Source organism: Symphalangus syndactylus, chromosome 16, assembly GCF_028878055.3.
Source record: "Symphalangus syndactylus isolate Jambi chromosome 16, NHGRI_mSymSyn1-v2.1_pri, whole genome shotgun sequence".
Lineage (NCBI taxonomy): Eukaryota > Metazoa > Chordata > Mammalia > Primates > Hylobatidae > Symphalangus > Symphalangus syndactylus.
In genome coordinates, this window is record NC_072438.2 from 96899564 (window position 1) to 96920306 (window position 20743).

The 20743-nt window shown below is 43.9% G+C and overlaps 1 long non-coding RNA gene across 1 annotated transcript in view; it reads left to right on the plus strand.

The window, feature by feature from the left end:
- LOC129465049 (uncharacterized) overlaps positions 1-5730 on the plus strand; it is a 29325-nt gene extending 23595 nt beyond the window's left edge. The window contains exon 3 of the long non-coding RNA XR_008651851.2: positions 5030-5730. This is a non-coding gene — a long non-coding RNA (uncharacterized lncRNA). The remainder of the gene's footprint in view (positions 1-5029) is intronic.
- The last annotated feature ends 15013 nt before the right edge of the window (positions 5731-20743 follow it).

Genomic DNA, 20743 nt, shown 5'->3' on the forward strand with positions numbered 1-20743 from the left:
ACTCTGGGAGGCAGTGGTTGGCACAGTGCCGAGTACCCCACAGGGCCTCCATGACTATTTGCTGACAGTCAGGTCAATGGATGATGCACAGCTTTCTCTACCATGCCAGAGATTCATCCCTTAAAATGCCTTGCTAGTGAAAGAAACCAATTGAAGAGGTGATTCTAAACAGTACAAAGCCCCGAAGTTATTTCTGTTTGGCTTTGAAATAAACTATATAATGTTAATGGCAGTAGAATTATCTTCCTCATTTCGTCTTTGTCTTATATAATTCATTTTTCCCTTGATAAGCAACCCAAAGATGGAAGAAATAGCCTGGGTTTGTACTGAGTGGAAGGGGCCAAAGGAAGTGAGGAAGGGGAAGTCAGCAATGGACACTTAGCAGAGACAACAGAACAGTGCAGGCACTCAGATATTCTACCCTTAGACAGGAAGCGACCTGCAGGCCCTGTGTTATTCAATGTTCTCCAGAAAAATAGAGCCAATTGGAGACAGATAGATGGATAAAGAGAGAGAGAGATTTATTTGTTCATTTACTTATTTATTGATTAGAATTGGTTCATATGATCGGAGGGGCTAGTGAGCCCTAAATTTGCAGGGCAGGTGAGAAGTCTCAAAATTCAGGTAAGAGTTGATCTTGCAGCCTTGAGTCTGAGTTCCACAGGGCAGCAGGCTGGCACCTTGGCAGGGTTTCTGTGCTGCAGTCTTGAGGCAGAATTGCTTCCTCTTTGGAACATGTCAATCTTGGCTTTTGAGGCCTTCAACTGATTGGATGACCCACCCACATTAATTTGTGAATCACATTTTAAAAATGGCTTCACAGCAGCATTTAGACTGGTGTTTGATCAAACAACTGGGCACCAATGCCTAGCCAAGTTGACACATGAAGTTAACCATCATAGGCTCCAAAATGCCTAAGAGGGAGCTTACACGTTTTTATATTCATCATTCTTCTGATGGCCCCATGAAAACCCACTAGAAAAAAATGAAAGACATAAACTTGGGGAAGCCAGATGGAATTTTCTTTTCTTATTTATTTATTATCATTATTTTTAGAAAAAGTCTTGCTCTGTCGCCCAGGCTGAAGTGCAAATGAGCAATCACAGCTCACTGTACCCTCGACCTCCTGGGCTCAGGAGATCCTCCCACCTCAGCCTCCTGATTAGCTGAGACTACAGGTGCATACCATCACACCCAGCTAATTTTTGTGTTTTTCGTAGAGACAAGGTCTTGCCATGTTGCCCAGGCTGGCCTTGAACTCCTGGCCTCAAGCCGTCCTCCTGCCTCGGTCTCCCAAAATGTCGGGATTGCAGGCATGAGCACCCGTGCCTGGCCAGATTGAATTTCCAAAACAATTCACCACAAGTTCCCCTTACATATCTTACAGACAGCCAGCAAGTCCATCTTAAATATGGCCTAATTTATGTTTTCAGATTTTTAGGATGTGCCTAAGGATGTCCACATGATGAATACAGTGTGGCTGTTCTAAGCCAGCTTTGAGGGTGATACGCACCTTTGCTCCACACATTAGTGAGGCTCACCGCAAGTTAGGTAGATGGGATCTGAGTCTTGATCAGCCATCAGCATGTGGACAGTGGCTATTTGTAAGATTATGCTGGGTCAGTCTCAGTGGTTTAGCTGGAATTTTCTGTTCTTACTGTCCTCTTCTATGTAATACCTGGTTCCTCAGTTGTGTCCCAAGTGTGTTAATAGTTATAAATAATGTCTGACCATGCACACAAACATGGGCTTCTCTTGCAGTTTTTTTTTTTCTGTCAATATGTTCTGCTTTATTTCAGGAAAGTTCTCTTCCAGCTCTTTTTTAGTGAGGCATTTCATGAAAATCTCATTTTGATCCTATATCTCTTTTCTCGATTTTTGGAAAATTCTGATAGATTTTCTGAAGATCCAAATTATGCCAGGCTACAGTGCTTTGCCCTTGTTTCTTAGGATGTTTAATTAAGGAAAGATTGTCCCCAAGGCAGGTTTCCAGAATTCTGCCTTCGTGTGGTGTTGTAAGGAAATCTATTTCTCCTTTGCACAATAAGAGAAGCTTCCTGTGACTGACTGTAATCCCTGAAGGAACAGCTGGGAGGCTTGACTGGCATTGTACTAGCCAACTCATCATTGGATTGTATTACATGATACATATTATGTTGTAGCCCACTTCCATTACGTCTTATCAATAGGAGGTGTATTTGCTATTATAGGGGGCTTTATTCACTGATTCTCTGTATTTTCAGGCTATATACTCAACCAAGCCTATGCTAAAGCTCATTTTGCTATTATATTTATAGGCAGCAATTTAACTTTTTTCCCACAGCATTTCCTCGGCCTATCTGGCATGCCTCGATGCTATTCCAATTATCCCAACACATACACCACATGAAACACTATCTCATCCATAAGCTCATTTATTTCCCTGACAGCAGTAATTCTAATAATTTTCATGATCTGAGAAGCCTTCACTTCAAAACGAAAAGTTCTAATAATTGAACAAGCATCTACCAACTTAGAATGACTATATGGCTGCCCCCCACCGTATCACACATTCAAAGAACCAACCTACATGAAAACCTAAATGAAAAAGGAAGGAATTGAACCCCTAGAGACAGGTTTCAAGCCAATCCCATAACCTCTGTGACTTCTTCCATAAGATATTAGTAAAATTATTTCATAACTTTGTCAAAGTTAAGTTATAGCTTAAGCCCTATTTATCTTAATGGCCCATCCAGCTCAATTAGACCTTCAGGATACCACATCCCCTATTATGGAAGAACTACTTACCTTCCATGACCATACCTTTATAATTATTTTTCTAATCAGTTCCCTACTTCTATACAGTATTTCTCTAATATTCACAATAAAACTGACTAACACTAACACCATAGATGCCCAAGAACTAGAAACCATCTGAACTATCTTGCCTGCCATCATCTTAGTCTTGATCACCCTCTCATCTCAATGCATCATATATATAACAGACAAAATCAAGAACCCTTCTCTCACCATTAAAACAATTGGGCATCAATGGTATCGAAGCTACGAATATACACATTATGAAGAATTAAGCTTTGACTCTCATATACTTCCAGCCACAGACAGAGGTGATCCTATCTTATATCAATACTTATTCTGATTCTTTGCTCACCCTGAAGTCTACATCCTCCTCCAACCAGGCTTCAAGATAATTTCCCATATCATAACATAGTATTCTGGAAAAAAAATAACCATTTGGATACAGGGGCATGATGTGAGCTATAATATCAATTGGTTTCTTAGAGTTTATCATATGGGCTCACCATATATTTACAGTAGGCATAGATATAGATACACGAGCCTACTTCACCTCTGCTACTATAATTATTGCTATTCCCAGTGGCATCAAAATTTCTAGCTGACTAGCTACACTTCACGGCGGCAATACTAAATGATCCCCTGCAATGCTCTGAGCCTTGGGGTTTGTTTTCCTTTTTGCAGTAGAAGGCTTGACCAGCATTGTACTAGCCAACTCATCATTGGATATTGTAATTACATGATACATATTATGTTGTAGCCCACTTCCATTACGTCTGATCAATAGGAGCCGTATTCGCTATTATAGGGGGCTTTATTCACTGACTCCGTCTATTTTCAGGCTATATACTCAATCAAGCCGAGGCTAAAGCTCATTTTGCTATTATGTATTTTTTACATCTGACTGAACATGTGGTTTGAAGCCATCTTTCATTTTTTATTTATTTATTTATTTATTTTGATGGAGTCTTGCTCTTGTCGCCCAGGCTGGAGTACAATGGCACGATCTCGGCTCACTGCAACCTCCGCCTCCTGGGTTCAAGCGATTCTCCTGCCTCAGCCTCCTGAATAGCTGGGATTACAGGCACCCACCAGCACACCTGGCTAATCTGTGCATTTTTAGCAGAGACGGGGTTTCGCCATGTTGCCCAGGCTGGCCTCGAACTCCTGACCTTGTGAAACACCTGCCTCAGCCTCCCAAAGTGCTGGAATTACAGGCATAAGCCACCATGCCTGGCCTTGAAACCGTCTTTCAAAATGTGGTCTTTTTGCAATACAGCTGGGATGTCTCTGCCTTCCCCACCATGCACCTTTGTAAAGGGGCGGCTTCTGTCTCATGGGTGTAACAGATTTCTTCCCTGTGTCCCCTTTCTCTTCTGTCAATGAATCATGGGTGACTGTCAGCTGGGGACCGCTCTCAGTGTCTCATGCACTGAATGCAACATGGACACAAATTTATGATAGGGCCAGGTGGGGGACAGCAAGAGGTGAGCACCGGAAATTGCATAAGCTAGGAGTCACTGGCTGGTAGTGGGTGAGGGACACGTGATAGGACAGTTTAGCAGCTGGATGAGGGTGGAAATCCAAACCCTGACAGCTGAGAGGTGGCACAGACCTGTTTCCATGGGGACAAGTGTCCACTGGCCCTGGCCAGGCTGGCCTCCAGGGGGCATTGTTGGAATATGCGATCACCCCCAAGCACTTCAGCTTGAAGAAGATCTAGGACACAGTTTGTTGTTACCACCTCAGAGCATTTAGATGGGACATAATGGGTGGAATTGAAGTTAAAAACCCATCCACCATTTCTAGTTAGTACAGTAAGCTCCTAATTTACAGAAATGCTTGTGAAATTGAGAATCATGATAAAATCCTCATCCCTCCTCCTCTTTTGACCAAATCTTTCTAAAATGCACAATTATAATTTCTTATCTTTTAGTACATAGTAATTATGTTATATGTGTTATATATACTATGTAAATATAGTTCATTAAATCATTCTTTGGTGTTTGAAGCCTTTCTAATTCATTACTTCATTCCAGACATCAATGACAACCGCACACACAGAGCAGGTACACCTATGAGCTACCTACTAACATGCCCTGGATTTTGATTGTATTTTGTGAAAACCTTGGTATGGGTTATTTTCAAATGAATGTTTTCCCAACTTTTATGCTGAAACTAGGATACATCAAAATTATCTTGGTCATAACCTTGTCAATGATGTCATCCAAAGGCCACCAGGAACACACCTGTAGCCCAGCAAAGTTGAGGCCATCGACTGGCTCATCACAACAAGGAAGACCGTGCACCACCGGGACCCAGCAGCAGCTCAGCAGCAGCAGCGAGAGGGCCCTTGGGAAAGACTTGGAAGCTTTGTCTATCTTATACGAGGTGATCTTGGGGAGCGTCAAGGAAACAGGCTGTGATGGTTAATACTGAGTGTCAACTTGAATGGATTGAAGGATGCAAAGGATTGTTCCTGGATGTATATGTGAGAGTATTGCCAAAGGAGATTAACATTTTAATCAGTGGACTGGGAGAGGCAGACCCACCCTCAATCTGGGTGGGCACCATTTAATCAGCTGCCACAGCAGCTAAAATAAAGCAGGCAGAAGGTGGAATGAGCAGACTTGCTGAGTCTTCCAGCCTTCATCCTTCTCCCATCCTGGATGCTTCCTGCCCTCAAACATCAGACTCCAAGTTCTTCAGCTTTTTTTTTTTTTTTGGACTCTTGGACTTACACCATTGGTTTGCCAGAGGCTCCCAGGCCTCTAGCCGCAGACTGAAGGCTGCACTGTGAGCCTCCCTACCTTTGAAGTTTGGGACTCAGACTGGCTTCTTGGCTCCTCAGCTTGCAGTCAGCCTATTGTGAGACTTCCCCTTGTGATCATGTAAGCCAATTCCCCTAATAAACTCCCCCCATATATACATCTATCCTATTAGTTCTGTCCCTTTAGAGAACCCTAATACACAGGCCATGCTCAGATGGAGTGCTGTCTGGAAATGGGAGTCATTCTGTGGTTGAATGTTTCAATTAATTGTCCTGGAAGGTGGGAGAAATGGAGTGAGGCTGGTGCTACAATTGATGTAAAAGCAGCAGCTGCTCACATTAGCCGGGGTTGGGGGATGCCTAGGTGTATTTGTGGTATTGACCACGTTCTTGTTTTTGTTTGTGACCAGACCAGATTACAGAGGGGTATTGATGTGCCTTGCCCCCGCCCCCACCATCACAGGGTGTCCCTGTCCGGGGTTGGTGTTCTGTGGCATTGCTTGTGTCCATAGGAGTCCATCAAGGCAGAGCGGCAAGAGCCAGGTCAGCTTCCAGCTATTCCAGGCTGCATGTCCCCCTCAATGTCCTGTAAGTTCTGATCTGGCAGATACTGAATACTCAAGGGTTCACATTCTTTTGGCCTAGAGGTGGCTGCAATAATGAAAGGCATTTGGCCGATGTGTTCTCAAAGGAGAGGGAAGCTGTCTGTGTTTGTTACCTGTGGCTGCATAACAAATGACCACAGCCTAGTAACTCGAAACATCACACACCAGTTACCTGCGCTCTCAGTAGGTCAGAAGTTCAGGCACAGACCAGCTGTGGCCTCCGCTCTGAGTCTCAGCAGGCTATAATCAGGGCTCAGTCAGGGCTGTGGTCCTGTCAGAGGCTCTCTCAGGTTGTTGGTGGTTGTAGGACTGAAGTTCTTGTTTTTTGGGGGTAGTCAGCTGGTGTATTAGTCTATTTTCACACTGGTGATTAAGACATACCTGAGACCGGGTACTTTATTTTATTTTTTTTTAAAAAAGAGGTTTAATGGACTCACAGTTCCATGTGGCTGGGGAGGCCTCACCGTCATGGTGGAAGGCAAAAGGCCCATCTTACATGGCAGCAGGCAAGAGAGAATGAGAGCCAAGCAAAAGGGGTTTCCCCTTATAAAACCATCAGATCTCATGAGACTTATTCACTACCATGAGAACAGTATGGGGGAACCGCCCCCATGATTCAATTATCTCCCACCAGGTCCCTCCCACAACATGTGGGAAATATGGGAGCTACAATTCAAGATGAGATTTGGGTGGGGACACAGCCAAACTTATCAGCTGGGGACCACTCTCAGCATCCAGGGGCTGCCACGGTTCCTGCCACGTGGCTTCTTGCAGTCCTTCTACAGGACAGCAGCCTTCTTACACAAGTCAGCAAGAGGGAGTGTCTCTTGCCCCCACTTGCTAAGGCAGAATCTCATATCAGATGTTAACCATCACATTTGTTGTATTCGATTTTCTAGAATTAAGTCACAAGCCCCTTCATGCTCAGGGGAGTAGATTATCCAAAACATAGATCACTGGGGAGGGGTGACCTTAGGGTGTGTTGGCCACATCACCTAAGAGTACATGAAACATCTCTCTCACTTCTTCCATTTCTTGAGCTTTTAAAAAATTACTAAAAGAATAAACATAGACAATTTAGGTTGCATGAATGAATACAAAAAAGAACATATTCTCGTTCCTAATTATCACAATTTCTACCACAAAGATGATCACTTATAATGCTTGCATGTATGTACTGGACGAGCTTTTATAAACCATCCCAGCTATGGTCTACTGTTCAATGGGACTGATGACTCTTCAGAAGTATGGTCTGGGACCAACCACATTCTCGTAGGCCACCAAGAAGAGGCATCCATCTCCACAGACGAGCTCTGGGCTCCTTCTGCACCTTCACACTGAAGGCCATTGCTCAACGGGGCACATGGATCCATGTGTTGCCCTAGATATGACATTTTTACATTTTTGCCTTTTCACTCTGTAGTGGGGGTTAAGGGCAGAGCTACAGGCATCTGGTAGGTATAGCCTAGGGACATTGCTAAATACCCTACCACAGGGAGGACAGTCTCTGACCACAAAGAATTGTCCAGCCTAAAACGTCAATAGTGCCAGGGTTAAGAACACTGGCCCCAACCTTGCACAAGTCTGTGAAGTTCAAGACATTGTGGAGGTTTTTCTTGTTTTTTGTTTTTTGTTTTTTTTGCTATTTACAAAGGTATTCTTTTCTCTCCCCATCACACTTCACAGTCCAACCCAACGGAAATGGATTGAAAGAGTGAAAGTCACTGGTCTCAAAGAATCTACGGAATTTAGCATTTTGAAAATCACATAGCAATTTTGGGTAGGCATTCACATGCACTAAAAAACCAGGCAAACATCCGACTCCCAGGATAAAGTGACAGAGAGCAGTAGAAGACTTGTGGAGCCTTAAGGAATAAGAGGAAAATTATGAAGTGCAGGAACAGCACAGACCCAGACGAGGGGATGCAGCCCGGAGCCAGTAACCCCGCGCCTCCTTCTCCCCAGGGCGCAGAGCTGGCTGATCCCCGGATATCCGTGGTCACACGTCCCAGGTCCTGAGAGCGCTTCATAGGTAGACAGTTCTTTGGGACTCTCTCTTGAAGAGAGGTTTACCTAAACTTTCCTCCTGGGAGTGTTTGATCATTTGAAAGTAACAGAATAAAGTTGTCAGGCTGAGGAAACAGTTTCAACAGGCACTTGGTGAGAATGGGAAGCATCCTTTCATTGCGAAATCCCGGGGACGGAGGAGGAATTCACGGGATCAGAGCACTGAGAAACTCCAGAGGCTTCTGGTTCACCGCCCTGATTCCACAGATGTGGGTCAGAGGCAGAGACAGAAGTTGGAATAGACAAGCCTGCCCTCTCCTTGGCTCTCCATGGCTCTGTCCTCAGGCTGTTTCTGCAACTTGACATGAGGCCTGGCCCCAGGGAAAGCAGTGGGGCCTCATCTCCTCCCTGTGCTGCTCTGAGGTGGAGCCTTCTCAGGATCAGTCCGGCTCTGGAGCCCCTCTCCGGTTCGGTCACCAAAGCTGTCTGGTCCCAGGGCGGTGCTGAGTGACAGGCACGCCAGCCAATCCAATCGGCCATTTCATACCCAATGCGTGTGACTGATAAAGCGTTAACGCCCTGTCTCCAAGACACAGGCTTTACATAAACAGCTTTAACGACTTCTTCACTTAGAGACAAGACTCGTTAGTGGTGGAAACTCAGGCATCTGTGCAGGATGTAAGAAAGCCCCCGTATATACGTGAACTGAGAAGTGTGTAGAAGAATAAATACTGTAATAGGTAATAAAATGTATGTATTTTTATTTATATGCTACTTTCTCTTTCTCCCCCTCTCTGTATATACACATACATACAGAAATGTATTCATTCTATGGAAAACATGAAAGATGTAATATTCTTTACATATGAAATTTTAATTAATGTATTAATTTTTTCTGATCATATGAACACCACAAATATAATTTTATAATTTTTTTACTTAACAATAAGTCTTAAACATAAATATACAAGGACAATATCGTAGTTTTTTTTTAAATCATAATTAAAATGGTTGTAAAACATTCCACTTTAATGTATTCCTCCTAATCCCTAGGGTGGTACATTAGTGAGGGTTTCTCAGCCTCAGCACCATGGGCAGTTTGGGACAGCCCATCCTTGTCAGAGACACTGCCCTGGCCACTGCAGGATGTGGCTTCACATTCTGGTCTCTGCCCACTGGATGCCAGAAACATCCCTTCCCCTTAGCTGTGGCAATCACCACTGTCACTAGACATTGTCAGATGTCCCCTGGAGGACAAAATCACCCTAGGTTGAGAACCAATGACATTTTTTTTTAAACTATCATCGTAAGACAAAGCCACCTGAACTTCCTTGCTGATGTCTTTTCACTTCTTTTTTTTTTTTTTTTTTTTTGAGACAGAGTCTTGCTCCGTTGCCCAGACTGGAGTGCAGTGGCGCAATCTCAGCTCACTGCAAGCTCTGCCTCCCGGGTTCACACCATTCTCCTGCCTCAGCCTCCTGAGTAGCTGGGACTACAGATGCCCGCCACCATGCCCGGCTAATTTTTTTGTATTTTTAGTAGAGACGGGGTTTCACCGTGTTAGCCAGGATAGTCTCGATCTCCTGACCTCATGATCCGCCCACCTCGGCCTCCCAAAGTGCTGGGATTACAGGCATGAGCCACCACGCCTGGCCTCAACTTCTATCTAATTCTATTCAGAGGGAAAATTCCTAGAAGTGACATTCCTGTTGCAGAGAAGAGATATTCACTTGAGAACTTTGATATATATTTGCCAAATTTCTGTCAAAGTATCATTTTTAAAAAGTTAAAAACATGACTTTCATACAAATACATACAGAGCATATGTCAAAGATGTATTTCTCTAATGCAGTGAGACAGGCAGCAGGACAGTGAGGCTGCAGCAGCATGGGGACAGAGTGCAGAAAGAGGTTACAGAAGCCTCGGAAGAAGGTCATTCAGTCATACAAGGACACCCTGATGCTTGGGCTACGGTACTTTCCAAGTCCGCGGGGCGTTGTTCCTTTGTGTCAACACCAGACAAGACTCATGGGCATTGCTGTCAGTGTTCTGTGTGTTATAATACCAGGGACCCTCACATGGCTGTGGTAGATTCTAACCAATAGAAAATAATAAGTCAAAGCAAAGACCGTTACCCCTAATGAGACGCGGAAAGACAGAGCCATCCTTTTGACTATTTCCAAGTTTTGATTTTTTTTTCTACGTTGCCTTCCTGAAATTTTAAAATTTACCCTCCCTTCAACTGACTCAGTTCCCATAACCAAACCAGCAGGAAGGATTATCACTCATTTTTATTATACCCTATTGGACAGATAACTCATTATTTTGTGTCCATTTATTTCCTTAACAGTGAGGTCAAATATATTTTCACATATTTATTGGCCATTTGTGTTTTAATTTACTTTGCCTATTCATGTCCTTTGTCCATTTTCCTTTTGGGGAATTCAACTTTTTCTTATTCATTTACATCTGTATAACACTAACCATTTGTCTTTCATAAATGTTGCAAATATTTTTCTCCATTTTTCTTTGCCTTTTCATTTATGTTTTTCTTTAATATAGAAAATTATAGGCAGTCAAATCCATCAGTTATTTTTGTGCTTTCACTTCTGCGATTATGTAGAAAAGTTCTTTCTTAACCCTGGGATTAAATATTTATGTATGCTTTTTTTTTTTTTTTTTAGTATATCTAGAAGTTATACTTAAATTCGTTTGAAATTTATTTTAAAATAAGATGAGAGTTGGTGACTAACTTTGTTTTTTCTTTTTACCAAAGAATTAGCAAGTTTTATTCACTTTGTTATTGAGTAATTCATCTTTTTAAGTCATATTGCTCATATGTTAGTCCCTGTGTGTGAGAGGCCGCTTCTGGACTGTCTACTCTGTTCCCTTGATCTGCCTATTGTCTTGGCCCAAGGCCATACAATATAAATTCCTGTTGATTTATAATATACTTCTTTATCTGGCACAGCAGGTCTTGTTTTAAATGCCTTATCTTTTATTTGCAAGTAGATAGAGTGTTTATCTTTATGGAATTTGGATAAGTTAAAAGGTGGGGTTTTTTTTTTTAAGGACAGTGATTTTTCATTCTCTTATCTAGCCAAATATTTTCCCATTAAAGGCCGGGCGCGGTGGCTCACGCTTGTAATCCCAGCACTTTGGGAGGCCGAGGCGGGCGGATCACGAGGTCAGGAGATCGAGACTACGGTGAAACCCCGTCTCTACCAAAAATACAAAAAAATTAGCCGGGCGTGGTGGCGGGCGCCTGTAGTCCCAGCTACTCGGAGAGGCTGAGGCAGGAGAATGGCGTGAACCCGGGAGGCAGAGCTTGCAGTGAGCCGAGATCGCGCCACTGCACTCCAGCCTGGGTGACAGAGCAAGACTCCGTCTCAAAAAAAAAAAAAAAAAAAATATTTTCCCATTAAAAAATGCCTTTAACTTCTTAGTGAACATGTTGAGGATGTACATTTATTTCCCTGTGTACTGAAGGGCAGTGCTCCTCACCTTAAATATTGTTACCAGAGCTCATTTTCCTTTGCCTAGAGTGCCTGGAACATTGAGGCCCAAGGACAAAGGGGTGGGATGTCTAAAAGCTGGCAGAGAGCCCTGGGCATAGATGGGGTGCAGGCACTCTCACAGCCCCACGTGATGGAAGGACCAGATTGCTTGCTACAGAGAGACAGCAGATCTTCATTTGTTTGTTTGTTCTTATTAGCTTCTCAACCAGCTCCTCAAAGTGGGTTCCATGGACCACTGCATTTCCATGAGATTCAGCCGAGCGGCTGGAGGAGAGTGCTTACTGAGTCAGTGAGGAACAAAGTGCCAGGTTAGATAATACTGAGCAAGTTCCTCTGCTGCAGGACTTCTCAGGACCTTTAATCTCCGATACCCTGTGACTCTCTGAGAATATGATGATTATTAGACCTTGGCACCCTTCTTCAAGAAACAACCATCGACATCTCAGTCAATGCCTGCCTTCTGAGCACTGCTGCCTGGGAAAGGCTATTTTCCTGATACTGTTGTTTTTTTGAAAAACATTGTGAAAAAAAATGAAATGCCTCCAACAGTGAAAATAAGAACAACTGTAATTATTTATACTCATTGACAACAAGAATAGGATTTAGTCTACCTTTGGTGGCAGCTTCTATTTTGATGAGCGATTTCTACACATTTTCTTGGCAGTCCTCACCCCTTCCCAACGAGGCATGGTATAGACAGACATTGTCACACAGGTAGGTGAGGAAACTGAGGCTGAGCGTGGACACCATGTAGCCATGGCGTCTTCTTAGCAATCTTTATCTGTTGGTTCCAAAACAGATTTTGTATTTTTCCTTTGCTGTGCAAAAGTTACCACAAACTTAATTACTAAAACCAATAGCCGTTTATTAGCTCATAGATCTTATAGGTCAGAAGTCAGGGTGCGGGGAGGCTGGATTTCCTGCTAGGGGTTTTGTGCAGTGAACTTGGGTGCTGGCAGAACGTTTTTCATTTCTGGAGGCTCTGGGAAGAATCTATTTCCGCCTCGTGCAGAGGCCTCATGTTGGTAGAATTCAGTTCCTCCTAGCTGTAGGACTGAGAACTCCAGCTCTTAGAGGCTCCCCACATTCCTCGCCACATGCGCCCCTCCATCTTCAAACCAGCAATAGAGAATCTCCCTCCCGGTCACCCTCAAATATCTTTCTTCAGGAAGAGCCTCATCACCTGATTAGATCAGGCCCACCCAGGATAATCGCTGTATCTTGAAGTCAATTCATTGAATTCATCTTCAAGGCTTTAATTTTATCTGCAAGATCTCTTCACAGCAGAACCTAGATTAGTAATTGATTTAATAACTGGGTGACAATTTGTGTATACCAGGCCCAGGGGCGAACAGGGACTTTCGGGAGTCATCTTAGAACTTTGCCTCCCTCGTTCACTTCATTCTCACTGGGGCATCAGGACTGTACTTGCTTTAGATCCTTCCTGTGCTACTAGCATGATCCGCGTGTGACTGGGGAAATCAATGAGTCTGAACAGATTTGTTTTAGTGTGAGTGGAATGCATCCGAAGATGCCAATGAGGATAACCTGGAAAAGTCTTTATGTCTGACAAAATGCATTCCCTCCTGCCTGCTTCCTGTTCTAGAGATCAAAATAATTGGCATAGTTGTTAGACAGTTACCATTTTATGCATGATTTTTAAAAAGTCCATTTTAGGCTTCCCTGTTGTCTGTGGTTGATACGGTGCTCGATATATTTGGGGCAATGAAATGACAAACAATCATGGCGCTGCTATTCTTGACAGGATGTTAATATAATTCACCTTTTGTTTGCCCTCAATGATAAATCAAAAGAAATGACCAACCCCAAATCCTCACACTGAGACATTTGGATATGAATATCACATCTTTGCACCAGGTCATTGTATTCACCAGGCTACAGCTGACACACGTTCTGAATTCTCGATGTCAAATTTGTAAAAGTTCCTCCATTTGTAAAGTTTTCAGTGAGATCCCAGCAAGTAAAAACATTAGCCCTAACAGGCTGCCTAGGGTGTGGGTGAGTTGGTTGCAGCTCTCCATATTCTGGCAGAGTTGGGAAAGAGGTGCTGGAGAGATGCTGAGGGATTATCCGCTCAGCCTCCACCAGCCTCGTCTTTGCGGGAACCGTCGGCTGTCCATTCTGACCCGCGGAAGCTGGATTTCCTGTTTCCATGTGAGGCGACCGAAGCTACCCTGGGGGCTAGAGAGGAGCCCCACTGCTTGGTTTCCTCTGCGGGGGGCCCAGTCACCAACAGCCTCCCCTTCCCAGCTGTTCCCTCTGAGCTCTGAGGTCATAGACAAAGCCAAGCCCAGAGACAAGGGGCTGAGGCTCATTTTCTCGAACAGACCATATTAATATCATTAAGCTGCCTGGTTTTAATTTTCGACCACTTCCCAACTGTCTATTTAGGAGTGTTTAAAGCCAAACCCATTCATTCTTTCCACCATTTACTGGAGATCGGAGCCGTTTAATGACTGTCCTGTGAGGAGGAAGGGTTACAGATCAGGAACAACCAGAGAGTGATGAGAAAGGAGAATTAGAAGTTGGAAGAGAAAGGCAAGATAATAAAAGTGTAATTTAAAACATCATACTTGCACAATTACCATGGTGCGTTGCTCAACTGGGAATCTAAATTTATCTCATTGCTGAGAGTCCACTGTGAGAAATAAAATTTAAGAAAATCTGGGGGGCATCCCAGTTCTTCTCAACAACTATATCTAAGGGTTCAGTCCATGGGAAATACAGCTCCGAGGCGATTTAAAGTGCCACAGCTGTCCTGCGCACCCCAGTAGGTCACCAGCCCTGTGCCAAGCTTTTGGATCTGAGCTCAGTCACTGGGCGGACCTTCTGTAATCTTTGAGAGAGAGAAAGAGGCATGTGACTGGTCTGCTCCCAGCACAGTGTCTTCTTGTGTTAACAGGCTTTACATCTCAGAGCAAAGGGTGCTGGTGGCTGCTGAGGTCAGCTCTTCTGGATGTCTCCCTGCTGGCTTTCACCTGCCACATGCCCACATAGATGCCCACATAGATGTCCCTTGGGGATCGCCAACATTTCTTCCTTGCATCCACCTTGGCAATCTGAGATCTTGGACTTCTCAGCAAGCAGCTCTGCCACCCACTCCGACCTCACTGCAGGACACATCTCTGTGTCTGGAGTGCCCAGTGCTCCAGCTCAACCTGGAGATACCCTATTGGCGCTGTCCCTCTGGCTGCCTCCTTCTGGCCAGGCCAGTTCTGCCCCCAGACCACTGGGGAGGGGCCCTCACCTGCCTTCCTGCTCTCCTTCCTGCCCCCCACCTGTGTCTAGTGTTCTCCCAACTGTGAGAAGAGGGGGCTTAAACCCTCAGGAACATCACATTGTGCCCCTCCTCAGGGCCCTCCAATGGCTTCCCACTGTGCGTAAAGCAGAATGCAAATGTTCTGACACCTGTAGGGCCCTGCATTGTTTGGAGACCACCTCTTCCACTGCTGCCTTCAAGAGCAGACTCCCCTTTTCACTTACCAGGACTTCAGGGGCCTTTTCAGGTACTGGACTTCTGCTTGGAGCACACAGCCTCCTCTCCAGATCTTCCCACAAAAGGCACAAGTCTCTGTTCACATGCACTTCTGCGGAGAGGCCCTAGCTGCATGGAATGGGAGTCTAGTGAGACAGCAGTCCCACCAGGTTGGCACAGGGCGATTGGTCAAATGTGTGGAAAATGAATAAAGACGGAGATGAGTAACTTCCCTGATATTTCAGAAGGTTTCATCGTTTAAGCCAAGAACTAAGATAGGTTTTAGCTACTAAGGTCAGTTTATTTTATTAACAGTGGGCCGGGTTCCCTATTCCAAGCAGTGTAGGAGCTTCGGGAGCTGCACTGTCCCATATAAGGACCATTAGCCATGTGCACTGATTGAGATATACATTTAAATTAATTAACATGAAATATAATGAAAAAAGACTCAGTTCCTCAGTCACATCATCCACATTTCAAATGCTCCATAGTCACGTGTGGGTGGTGGCTGCCAACTGGGAAGTGCAGATGTACAACGTTTTATCATTGCCACCAGTTCCATTGCACAGAGCTGACATAAAATGTTGCTAAAGGCATTGTTACCCTCCCTTAAGAACTTCAATCCGCTGGGAAAGGAAAGGTGAGTCAACACCATCTATTAGTCCCTAGTAGATGTATGAATGGGTGCTAAGGATGCCCAGAGGCCAAAGGGGCCTGCAGTTGCTGACTTCTGAGCCAAGTCTTCAAGGAGGACCAGGAGTTATCAGGCAATGAAGAGTGTAGGAGATTAGAAGCTGACGCTATTAAGTATCTTGAAAGTAAATACAAATGTGGAAAGCATTCAGCACAAGATGTAAAGGTCTGAGTGTGTTTTTGTGTTTGCTTGCCCATTCTCCTCTCCTCTCTTCCCTACAGATTTTGTTTAAAATAAAAGAGCATGCCTCTTTTGTTCCTTGTTGAGATTGACATATATAGAAGTTTATAACAGAAAAGTGCTAGGGAGTTCTGGGCTAAGTCACATGGCATAGCAGCAGCTTACCTTGCATTTGGGAGATAGAGATGGAGTAAGACAGTGTGAGCTGCTGGACTTAGTCCATGTGGCTAATATACAAAGAACAGAAATTTATTTTGTCATTGCTCTAGGGTCTGGGAAGTCTAAGATCAAGGTTTGGTGTCTGATGAGGGCCCAGTCTCTGCATCCAAGATGGGCTTTGTTGCTGCATCCTCAGGAGGAGAAAAACGCTCTGTCGTCACTGGGTAGAAGGGACAGAAAGGCAAAAAGGGCCTTAAGCTCATTCTCTTCAGCCCTCTCATAAGGCACTAATCCATTCACGAGGGTGGAGTCCTCTTAATTACCTCCTAAAAGGCTCCACCTTCTACTTCCACCACAATGGAGATTAAGTTTCAGTATGAATTTTGAAGGGGACGCTGTATTTTCATACAAATGAAAACTCTCAAGAAGGGAGTCAGAGTCTTAGGTTTCTGGACATGAGACACTCCTGTGATAAGCAGTGGTTTCAGCTTTAGAAGAGGGTTCCTCCACAAACTTGGGTGTTCTGTGCACTCACAGTGTTAATGGCCTAGCCTCCTCCCTTGGGGAAAGCTAACTTGGCATTCTCTCCGACTCACCTGATGTCACTTATTTCCTTGCCAGGGGAAATGCTTATCAGCCCACCTGATACTCAAGAGTTCCAACTCTTCACACCCTCTACCTGCTTTCCCTTTGTGACTTTGCTTTCTGGTGTCTATGATTCAGTTCCCTAGTGAGCAGGCAAGCAGGTGAAGTTTATGCAACCATTTCACATCCAGGTCTTTGTCCTTCTCCCTTCTCCCCCAACACCTGGTAGAACCCTTCCCAGTAGCAGGCACATACCGCAGGAATACATGATGTTTCAAGTCACAAATGAACAGATGCTTTCCTGATTCTTGGAGGCCCCAGTGCTCGACTGGGCTTTGGTATTGCCCTTGTTCTCCTAAGCCCCGTTCCTGGGACTGTGGATAGTAGAGAAATAAGATCGAGGACTTCCAGATTCCTTGAGAGACTCCAGAAGTAATACTATGGGTAGTTCTACTTGGATTTCCCAGAATCTGTGTGAGGATGGGGTGGCAAAGGAGAGAAGAGAGGTGGCATGCTGAATAGACCTCTTGGGGTCAGTTGATGGAAGGGGAAAGGGAGTACGGCACCGACAAGAGACTCTGAAACTGCTCACCCAGAGTGCAAGTGGGAGGAACAACTACCTCCACATCCAACTCCCAGACGGGTCTGTGCTCATCATTAGAAAAATGCTGACAGTGGCAGCACATCTACACAGATAAGACGGCTTTTCCTTGCCCAGTCTGCGTGGGCCATTTTTCACAGCTTTTGGAGGCTGCAATTGCTGCCACCATATGTTGTGCTGGAGACGATGCAGCCAGCTGAGCTTCATGTGGAATAACTGTTGGCAGCCACGCCAACTTTAAATTGATATTAATGTCAAGCTTGCTTTTTATAGTTTTCCTGAAGGTTTTAACAACAATAGACCAAGGCAAGTTTCATGGTACCTGAACCTGAATCAAGCTCACATTTTTCTGATGTTTATTTAATTCGGTTTTGGCACGGAGTCTGTGTTTTTCTTGGGTTTTACATCATTTTTGAGGTTGCATGGATACACTCTAACAAAACATCATCCATAATCAAATGAGACTCACAGAAGAAAGAAGTGCATGCCAATTCCGACTAATCTTAGCCTTTATGGGAATAGCTATTTGCTATAAATGATTAGCCAAACATCTGTGTCAACACTCTCTTAGCGGCAGACAGAGATGTTGTTAACCGCCATATTTACAGCCATATTTCTAGCTCCATAGAGGGGGAAATGCTCTACCACAAACAAATCTGTCAACTAAGCCCTTCTAAGTAAAATCTACTCTACTAATTAATTGTAATAATTAAAGGCATGGATGTTAGCATGGGGTGTGTGTGTGCGTGTGTGCGTCTAAAAGTTTTGCCTTATTTCTCACTAAACATTTTAATAAAATGACTCCAGTCACTCTCTTATCACACTATGGGGTCGTTTTAGGAAGAAAATGAATTTTTCCCCAATATACAGCGGCACATGGTCTTATCCCTCCTCTAATCCAGGCATCACCCAGCATTTGCTGCGTTGAAATGAGGCATATATATTCTTCAAGCATAGTTTATGTGATTAAGTATGGCAAAAGTTTTAATAATTGAATCCATAGTAAAATATTTGTACAAGAGTCAACATCTGCACCTAATCGTTCTATACGTACGTGATGGTTTTGAGCTTATTGTGGGGGACATATTTCTTTTGGTGATTACAAACACACAGCTGCCAGAGAAATCTGCTGTTTTAAAGCACACTTTTGTTGCTGTGAGGGGACGGGGTGGGGACTGGGTGGGCTATGCCCTGGCAGGAACGTCTTCTCTTCTGTATAGAGTCTGGTGATCTGTTCATTTGGTTTTTACCTTCTGTCTGCGGAGTGGATATTGAATGAAGATGAAATGAGATCTGCGCACATTGGTGGCTAGACAATTTATTTTCTCAAATTTAGAAACAGTCCTAAGATGTAATTCATGAAAAACCCGGAGATTGTTTATAACCCGGGGCAAGGCCCACACTTCTTTTCTGTGTTTTCCTGCACTGGCGAACTCAATGCAAATGGGGCATTTCAATTACATCTGAATCAACTGAAAGCACCCATTGATGTTGGGATAAGTGACCGTCTCTGGCCGTCTCTGTTTTATCAGCTGCATCCTCTGTGGGCATGCGAGGCTTTCCAAAGCCCTCAGAGGAGGCCAACATGAACCCTTTGAGTCATCACATCAACTAGAGACAAATACCTTGAGTTTAATAAAATGAAGTTTTAAAGAAAATGAGTTTTTCTTCTAAAATATCTGTCCCTGTTGAATTTGGCTTCCTTTTTAAGACCCCAAACTTTGGTATGGGACAGCAAGGGAGAGAAACAGAGGAGTGGAGATATTTCAGTTTTAGACTCCAGTGGTTCTTCGAATTAGTAATGGCAATTGAATAGAATCCAGTTTCAGATTTCATCTCATTCTGGACAAGCAGTTTTATCTTTTTGTTTCCTTAAGCCTGCCTTTTTACTTTGTAAAAGTTCACCTATGAGGCAAGTTATCAGGGCAGTTAAACTAGAGAAAACAGCTCAAGTACATGTAGGTAAGAATCTGTATATGTCTTGCAAAAACTCCTTCTGAACTTCTGGGTTGCTCAGGAGAAAGCAGAGGTTTGTGATAACTCCCACTACCTCCACATTGCAGCGACCTCAGCTTGGCACTCTGGATTTTCCCCACGTGTGTCCAGTGAAAAGCCTTGGATTGTCCTGGTTTTTGCAAATTTAACCAGGTAAACAATGTATTACCTTTACTGAGAGGACTCTGTAAACCAAAAAGTATCTGAATCAGATCTGAATCAGTTTAGGTTTATTTTGCCAAAGTTGAGGATGTGTCCAGGAGAAAGAGACACAAGTCACAATAGGATTTGTGGTCAGGGCTTTTTCCAAAGAAGGTTTTGAGGACATCCATATTTAAAGGGCAAAGAGTGAGCAGCAAGGGAAGGAAGAAAAGAAGGGGAGGAAAGTAGACGATGAGTTGAGTGTTACATTCTAGTGAGGCTTTGATTAGCACTGGCTGAATCCATGTTTTACATGTGAAAAGAGGGGGTAGAGAAACAGTTAATTATGCATTTGTAAATCTGCACTTGTAAATCTGCATTCAGTAAATCTGCATTTTATACAGGATAAGGTAAACACAGAGTAGAGGAAGTCAAATGTACATTTGTTTCAGGGTGGGCAGAGGGAGGGAGCATTCTAGTCTTGTTTTTTTCCCATGCCTGTGAAGATAAGCTACTACTTTACACTGTCAGGTGAGATTCCATAGAACTCTGCCTTAGGGTTATGGGTTATCAGGGGCTATGTATTCTGAAATATTTGGGGGCCCATACAAAATTTCCATGTGAGCAATTTGTGAGGGAGGCCACCTGGGGAGATATGTGGCCTTCTGTCATTGCAGCCATCTGTGTGGGAACAAAAAGGAAGGCAAGTTTTCTTCTTTTCTTTTCTTTTTCTTTTTTGCATGACTTAGTTCCCAAGCTTAACTGTCTCCTTGGCATAATGAGTCTGGGGTGCAAAGATTTTATTTTCCTTTCACACCTAAAACGGACAGAAGAGATTATTGGTTTTTATTTCATTTCAACGTTGGCACATTTGGTGGCCAGGAGATATGGGGTTCTACAGTTGGTTGGGCCCTGACCTTCTGCCCGGGCCATCCACAGCATCACAGGTATTCCTTAGCCCTGCATTCCTAGCTTGAAATTCAAGTTCTAGCAGAAGGTCAACTCAGTAAATCTTCATGGAAGCAGATTTGTGTACCAGCACCAAATTTGCAAGGGGACAAAAATGCAGTGACAAAAGATGCTCAGATGCTCAAAGAAGTTTTATTGAAATGTTAGTAGTCCATGTTTTTTCTCCATATACTTCTCCTACATCTCCCAAATCTGTTGGACTTCTTCCCTCCTGTGCTTGTGACTTT